The sequence below is a fragment of the Montipora capricornis genome, chromosome 12, assembly GCF_036669925.1.
Source record: "Montipora capricornis isolate CH-2021 chromosome 12, ASM3666992v2, whole genome shotgun sequence".
NCBI classification, from domain to species: domain Eukaryota; kingdom Metazoa; phylum Cnidaria; class Anthozoa; order Scleractinia; family Acroporidae; genus Montipora; species Montipora capricornis.
This window is the reverse complement of record NC_090894.1, coordinates 13,654,472-13,661,971: the sequence shown is the minus strand read 5'-3', so window position 1 is coordinate 13,661,971 and position 7,500 is coordinate 13,654,472. Positions and strand designations below refer to the sequence as shown.

The following is a 7,500-nucleotide window of genomic DNA, read 5'->3' as shown; positions in this document are numbered from 1 at the left end:
GTTCTCGATCGCGTTTCGTTATGAAAAACTTTCAACTACACTTGAGTGCTGTTCTTTTATCATAATTTATTACGTTTTGTTTTGGTTTTTACGTTGTGTGCATTAAGAATAGCTAAACTATAGTCGGTCATTTTTGTTCTGATTTGAAGGCCTTTGGTTACGCGCGTTTGGTCGCCATAGTAACATAATTTAGGGACTTAATGAAACCAAGAGAAAATAAGGGGACAGAGAGGGAGGCACAAGGCGTTGGCCGGGATATGTTATGTCCACGAAAGTTATTTTTAGACGAGCGGAAGTCTTTGTTCTAGCGAAAGTCTGTCTTCTGAGACGTGCGCATGCAGTCTTGCCTCGCTCTCAGGTTCTTAGGGAAAGGAGAAAATGATGGCGCACGTGGGATGCTGATGAATATGTACTTGCGTTCAGACAGCGGCCCGAGGTGGGCCTGCATGCGGAGGTCTCGGAAGACCTCCGCTCGCCTAAAAATAACTTTCGTGGACACGACATATCCCAAGGGCTGGACCGGGAGCCTCCTTCTCTGTCCCCTCATTTTCTCTTGATGAAACTGAACTGCTCTCGTCCAATGAAAATAGAGTGATTTTTCGTCAGTGTTTCGGAAAAGAAATGCAATTCACTTACTTGTCCTGCTTATAAGCTTCGAACAGGGCTTTGCATGAGGCAGCTGAAAGAGAAACAAAAACAGCTAGTTCAACAGTGATTTAACCAGTTTCTTTTCAAAATGACAGAGGAAAAAACTAATGGTAATAGAAAACAGAAAAACTTGCTGCTACTTGATCAACACTTTCAGCACCAACGTGCCATTCAGAAGATCACAGGTACGGACGCAAACTGCTTGATAACCCCAGCAGCTCGATTTAAAGCGACATCAAATACTGACCTATTTCGCAATTATCTCCCGTGAAGCCGATCTTACAGTTGCAGCGGAAACCTTTATTTTTCAAGTCTGGTACACATGTACCTCCGTTTTGGCAAGATGAGGAGGCACATTGTGTCTGAAATGGGAAAAAATCGTCTTTTATACATTACGGAAAATTTTTTTAACTTCGACATAATGACCGAGTTTCGGTCAACGATCTTAACGCGACGTTTGTTTTCATTGTGGAAGCAACTCTTCATGTCAGGATACAAACAACCTTCTTCAGACGTTATTGTAAATAAATTATTCACGTTTACAGTGTAAGTTGAACACAGGATAATTGTCTGAGCAACGATGCCTCATTATCCGACTTTGGACACTTCTACATTGTTATAGGAACAACAATTGTTTTGGCCGCCCGGTTCCATATGCGAAATTTAAGCAAGGATACAAATCTCACGTTAAATGAAGCGTGGGTTAATTAGAGACGAAAGGACGAAGTGATCGTCGCACATAACTGGACAATTTAAGCAATTGTCTTTTATAGACACCTGAAAGAGTCAGTTGGCTTCAACGGGATACGACCTCGTGACTTCTGCGATGCCGGCGCAATGCTCTAACAACTGAGCCATGAAGCCATTCAGTTCGGAGCACCTGCTCCCAAATGAGATAATTTCTTGGATCACTTCTCCCTTTCGTAAATCTCACCTGAACAGAGAAGTGATGTGAAGTTGAGTTGACCCTAAATTCTTCGGGGTCTCTGTATCGATCAGAAGACAGCAACTCGCACCAGAGCTTGCCATCAGCTCCTCTTGATGCAGCCATGTTGAAAGACAGGCAAGAGGGATGACTCAGACATTCAAAAGTGCAGTCAAAGACATCGGCAACCGTGTGTGTACCAACTCTTGGCACATTCAGATAATGCGAGTCGTCTCTTACAAACACATCTTGTGGCACGTGTGGGTGATACCATGTCTTTAATCCTGTACCACGTGACAGCATGCAAATTTTAGAATTAATAATTCTGGGGGCAACATTCATATCATATGAATTAAGTTCGAGGGCATACCATTCAGTCAAAAGTCCTGGAAATTTTGGTTAAATGCCAAATGGAACAGTCATTTTCCGGAGAGTTTGTTTGGAAAATGTGTCCAGAGGTACTCCAAACGGAATTTCGGAAATTCCTGTATCATCAAGTTTACCGATTGTTGAATTTCCGGGCCCTTTTTTTCTGTGAAATCGAGCGATGAGAGAAGGTAAGCCTTGGAAACAGAGATGTGAAACTAGAGCATTACAACTGAAGTATTTTTGGAAAATCGCTTACAGAATGCATGGTCACTCCCACCGTAATTTTCCATCAAATAGTAAGCACCACTAACCTCTTCACCAGGCTCTGCACAACTATGTATATTCGAAATACTTAAGGAAAGTCCGCTGGAATTTGATCTAGTTAGTTCATCACGAGTGTGTGATAGTAGAGCAAACTTAATCGGGAATAACATGGTTTAGCATTCTTATAGCACAGTCATTTTTTTGTGTAAATATACGCATTTCTATGCGGTTTTTTTTAATCTCTGTGTATTAGAACCTTCTTCGTGGACATTTATGGATTCTATGACAACGTTATCTAAAATATTTGCAGCTTTCATTTCAAATCCAGGATTTTCTTTAGTTTTTCAGTCATTTCTCAGCGATTCAGGGATTCCTAAGTTTCCAGGTTCGGCCCACGATCTTCTTTTAGGTTGTCCGATGCTATACTAACCGCGGCTCGCTTGGCCGTCGAAAGTTTTCTTTGTTGCGACTGAAATAGGAGAAACATATTTGAGCTTAATTATACTAACCGGGACCAACTCATTACGTACTCCTATGGAAAAAACAAGCGGAGAGGAAAAAAATCCGAATTTGCCTGTTTTTCAAAAAAACCTAACCCCGAAGGAGAGATATTACAGTGCGCAAACGTGGAATCAATTCTCGAGTGCCATGCCAAATTACTTCTGAGAAGAATTGAAAACATTTCTGCTTCTCGATCTCGTCAACTGACTTTTCTTTCGGAACACATGTTGTGCGTCCCCCGCAAATAAGTTAAGGAAACAGTGTTTCTTCAACAATGTCCAGCTCCGAAACAGTATTTTTTCTTCGTTGTTTTCCCTTGCATGTGGTTGACTAGAAATTCAATATAAAGTCTTTGTTAAAAACTAGTCTCAACAGACGTGAGGCTTTAAAGTCTTAATATGTTTAAAGGAGAAACATTGCGTTAATACAGTGTGTACTAAATTTACAAGATAAATAAGATAACCAAGGTAACCGCGTTATATAAATTTAAACAGGCATCTGGTCATAAACGACTTTTTGAATTTCTCAGGCCTGCTCTGGAACCTTAACTCGCCTTAACTCGCCCTAACTCGCAGCTTGAGATTATGTTCAAATTTCCTTATCTCGCCTTAACTCGCCTAAACTCGCATTATCTCGCGCACCCTCGCCCACTCTCACCACTGCAAAGTGGATACCAATTTAAATGGGTCTGATCCATTCAACCAATTCATACCGGTCCGCCCGGGAAAAGTGGTCCACGTCAAAAGGTTTTAAAATTTTTCCGGTTGCACTGAACTGTTCCATTGAGCTTTGGACCAAAATTTCCGGAAATTTTGGTTGATGGATCGCACCCAATACCTCAACCCACTCTCAGGGTAATTTCATAATTAATACACAAAGGGAAGACACCAAAAAATAGGGATTTCAACAATTTTAAACAATAGTAATTTGTAAGTCCCATCCTTCTGAAATTTCCAAATACCCTCTGTGATAAGGGTATTTCACTAAGATTTCATGAAGTTTTTCTTAGTACTTAATGGACAGTCAATAGAACTACCAGGAACAACCTGAACATGCACTAACTTGTTACCTAACAAAAAGGTTACAATGCTAAGCATGGCAGAAATTCCAGAGGCATGAGGTCACAGGGTCTGGAGAAACCAGACTTATTGCTAGTATTTTGGGCCACAAAGTAAGTGACATTAACTAAAAGTAGAAACAGTGAATCAACGAGAATTTTTTCATGACATATTAAATTTACTTATACTTCTAAGCGAGACAAAGAAATACAATTTAAACATAATAACAGAATGTTTAATAATTTTTCTTTTAAGCTACTGTAGCTAATGATTTACAATAAGGTTTTGCAAATGTAATGCATGGAAGCTGTTTACGATAATGAAAAATCAGCACCATAATTATCATCTTATAATCTGATGAAGCTTAATGAAGATTCTAGCTGACAAGTCTGGGATGTAGCTAGAATCCTTTAAATACTCCACATACGTACTGATTGCAGTCCATATTTCTCAATTATAAAGTTACCTGGTAAAAGAAGATCTGTAGATTGGCTCCACGTGACATCCTGTTTGGCTTACATTGTAGTCAAGCTGGCAACCATAAGCCATTATTCATAAAGACTTGTTAGATTTAGCCCTTATTAAACTGAATAAAAAGCTTTTTGCTTTGATACTTCAATCGCCATTTTCAAAAATTACCCAGGGCCCTCTCGCTCAACTCATTGTCCTGGGAAGTTTTAGGTGGGAAGCTTCAACGTGGCGTACATGACATCAAAACATGTTACAACACGGCTGAGCCGGTGGCCATTTTTGTAAAATTAGAATGTTCATCATCACTGACAACTCTTAATTAAGGGTTTGCGAGACAAAGCCGATAATGGAAAGTACTCTTGTTCATCAACTTAAATGAGGTATAGCTCTCTGCACAACTGTGAACACAAGTAAGCCCAAAGAGAAAATAAGGTCATTTATTTTTGCTGTTTTGCTAGTCTGAGAATGATATTAAAATCAAGATGTCTCTTAGGGCCGATTTACACGGTACGACTTTTGTCGCATGCGACAACGGCTTACGACAGGCCCACGACATGATTTACGATTGTTGTGTATGTCAGAAAAAATGTCGTAGCATTTTAAAACATGTTTTAAAACGCTGCGACAATCGTAAGTCACATCGTAGGGGTTTTGCTAAAAGCAGGCCCGCGGCCCAGCGGCCCGCGGCCCACGGCCCACCACGGCCCAGCGGCCTGGCGGCCCGAAGGCCCAGCGGCCCGCGGCCCACGGCCCGCGACGGCCCGGCGGCCCGGCGGCCCGAAGGCCCGGAGGCCCGGTAGTTTTTCTACCCAGCGGTAAATCCGCGCGCATGCTCAGATTTGCATCGGTTTGAGCGCGAAAGACGGTGAGTTTGAATTCGTTTACCATTTTAATAATCATTTCAATCCTTTTCGATCCTTTCTTTCGTCGCATGTTGCTAAGTGAAAAATGTTGTCATTCTCTGTTGTTTTTGTCTGTTTACAACAACAAACAGAAACAAAGATTCAAATGATTAAAATGGTAAACGAATTCAAACTCACCGTCGTCCATTGTGCACGCCCAAACCCGATGCAGATCTGTGCATGCGCGTGGATTTACCTCTGGATAGAAAAACTATCGGGCCGCCGGGCCGCCGGGCCGGACCCCACATCGTAGGCCTGTCGTAAGCTTGTCGCGTGCGACAAAAAATCGTACCGTGTAAATCGGCCCTTACAGGATTGTCTAAGTTTAAGGAGGGAGTTTCTAAAATACAGTAACTGCTGTCTTTGCGTAAAGGCATAAATCTCCATTTGCAAGAGATTAAAATGGATTTATCCCGAGGGAACGAATAGGCAATTGGTGTTTTCGTTAAGTTTCTGGCAGTGAAACCAAACAATTGGGCTGGATTCCAAGGGAAACCATCAGTGAAGTGGAGAGAATAGGCCAAATGGAAGACTTAAAGATAAGTCTTATAACTTTAAAGGAGAAAGAAATTTCATTCTGTTTTAGTAAAATTGATTTTGTCATAAACATTTCCTCATTTGAGTTGTAATTCGTCAGCTTCCCCGTTTTTAATACTAGTTCTTTGTTTGAAGAACGTTGACACAGACTGTAAAAACCTTTTTTTTTTAATTCTGGAGTTAGTGATAACAATTCATGCCATGTCATGTGATACCTATTATGTTCACCTGTCTAATTAAAACATAGTGTTATTGAATTTAAAAATAAGGTAAAATGAAATATCCTACCTGTGTTCATACTACCATTATATTTTCTCATCTATTCATTATTGTTTATTTACATTAGTTTTGTTTTTCACTAATTTATTATTCTGACAAATATTTATGCAGCTAAAGTAAATAATATATGATGACTATATTTATTATTAGTAGTATCATACAGCCACCAAATGGTATAGTTTGGTGTCTGAATGTTATATAATTAATAAAGAACAGGCCTTGCTTATTCAAAGGCTAGATATAGTGCTATCAAACGGACCAATCTCTATCCAGTGGATAATGCAATTAGTTTCGCCAATACTTATCTGCTGTATAGTGATTTATCCATTGAATAGCGATATCCAACATTTGAACAACCAGGCCCAGGACTCCATATTCAACTTGTCCAATTACAGTTGTAGCAAAAAAATTAAATTACTAATTTTAAATAAGATTTGGCTTCAGTCAACTTCGGAGCTCATCTGAAGTTTTTTTTTTTTTTTGTAATTGGGCAACATGGAGACTGTTAGAGATATATACACAAGGCATACAAAGATTGCAAGGCATATTTATATGTATGTTACTAAAGCATATTATATGTTTTAACCCTTATCACCTCAACATTAGGTTCATCATTTTCCCTTAACTCGCCTTAACTCGCACAAACTCGCAACTGATAGGCAAGCTCAATTTTTCCTTATCTCGCCTTAACTCGCATTAGCTCGCACAATCTCGCGGCGAGTTAAGGTCCCAGAGTAGGCCTTTTCTCCGATCCTTATCCGAGGAATTAAGCTGGTGTAACCGTTTTTGGCGGGAGCAATTCTTGAAGACGATGATCTTTGTAATAGTTATCTTCTTGAACAACAAGTTACATCCTTTATCTTCGCTTCAATTAGAATACACTTGATATCTTCAAGTAAAAATTATCCATGTCGAAACGCCCCTTTGCAAAAAGAATTGCTTTAATTGACGATACGGTGGCGACATGGTGTTTCCAGTGGGGTTCCTTAACGCACACGAGCACACAAATGAAAGCTTCAAATTCTAGTAGTGTTGATATAGCTATTTTACTTTAACTTAAAACAACGCTGAAACATGATGGAGTGGTAGTTATGTAGATATATGTGGAAAAAGTCCTCATTCGCAAAAAAAAAAATAAAACTTTTACACGTGTAATTTACAAGTGTAGCTATTGTTCTCAGACTCAGACGTGTAAAAGTTGTATTAAATTGACTCCAGGACAAGACAGAAACAACTTGAAACGTGGATAAAGGAAAAGATAACTTACCAACTGTAATGATCAGCGGTAGTACTCGTAAGGACATGTGCATTGCGTGGGGTCTGGAAGCCATGATGGATTAAAACTGTTAGTGTTCACTTCGTATCTATGTTTTATCCGTTTGCATCGACCTTAAATAACGAGATTATGACATGGTGTCAGAAGTAAACCACGCACCGTAACCTCCGCCATTCTGATCGTGACATTCTATACCAAATACGAGCGGCAAATTCAAGTAAACAACTTCGGAGATCGGAGCACATGTCACAAGAAAACGTGCCTACAACA

The 7,500-nt window shown here is 39.9% G+C and overlaps 1 long non-coding RNA gene and 1 pseudogene across 1 annotated transcript; one reads left to right on the top strand and one right to left on the bottom strand.

The window, feature by feature from the left end:
- LOC138027409 (uncharacterized) overlaps positions 1 to 7,500 on the bottom strand; it is a 33,601-nt pseudogene that overhangs the window by 19,226 nt on the left and 6,875 nt on the right.
- LOC138026709 (uncharacterized) lies at positions 4,486 to 5,962 on the top strand. The gene is made up of 2 exons (XR_011127327.1): positions 4,486 to 4,646; positions 5,452 to 5,962. It is a non-coding gene; the product is annotated as an uncharacterized lncRNA (long non-coding RNA).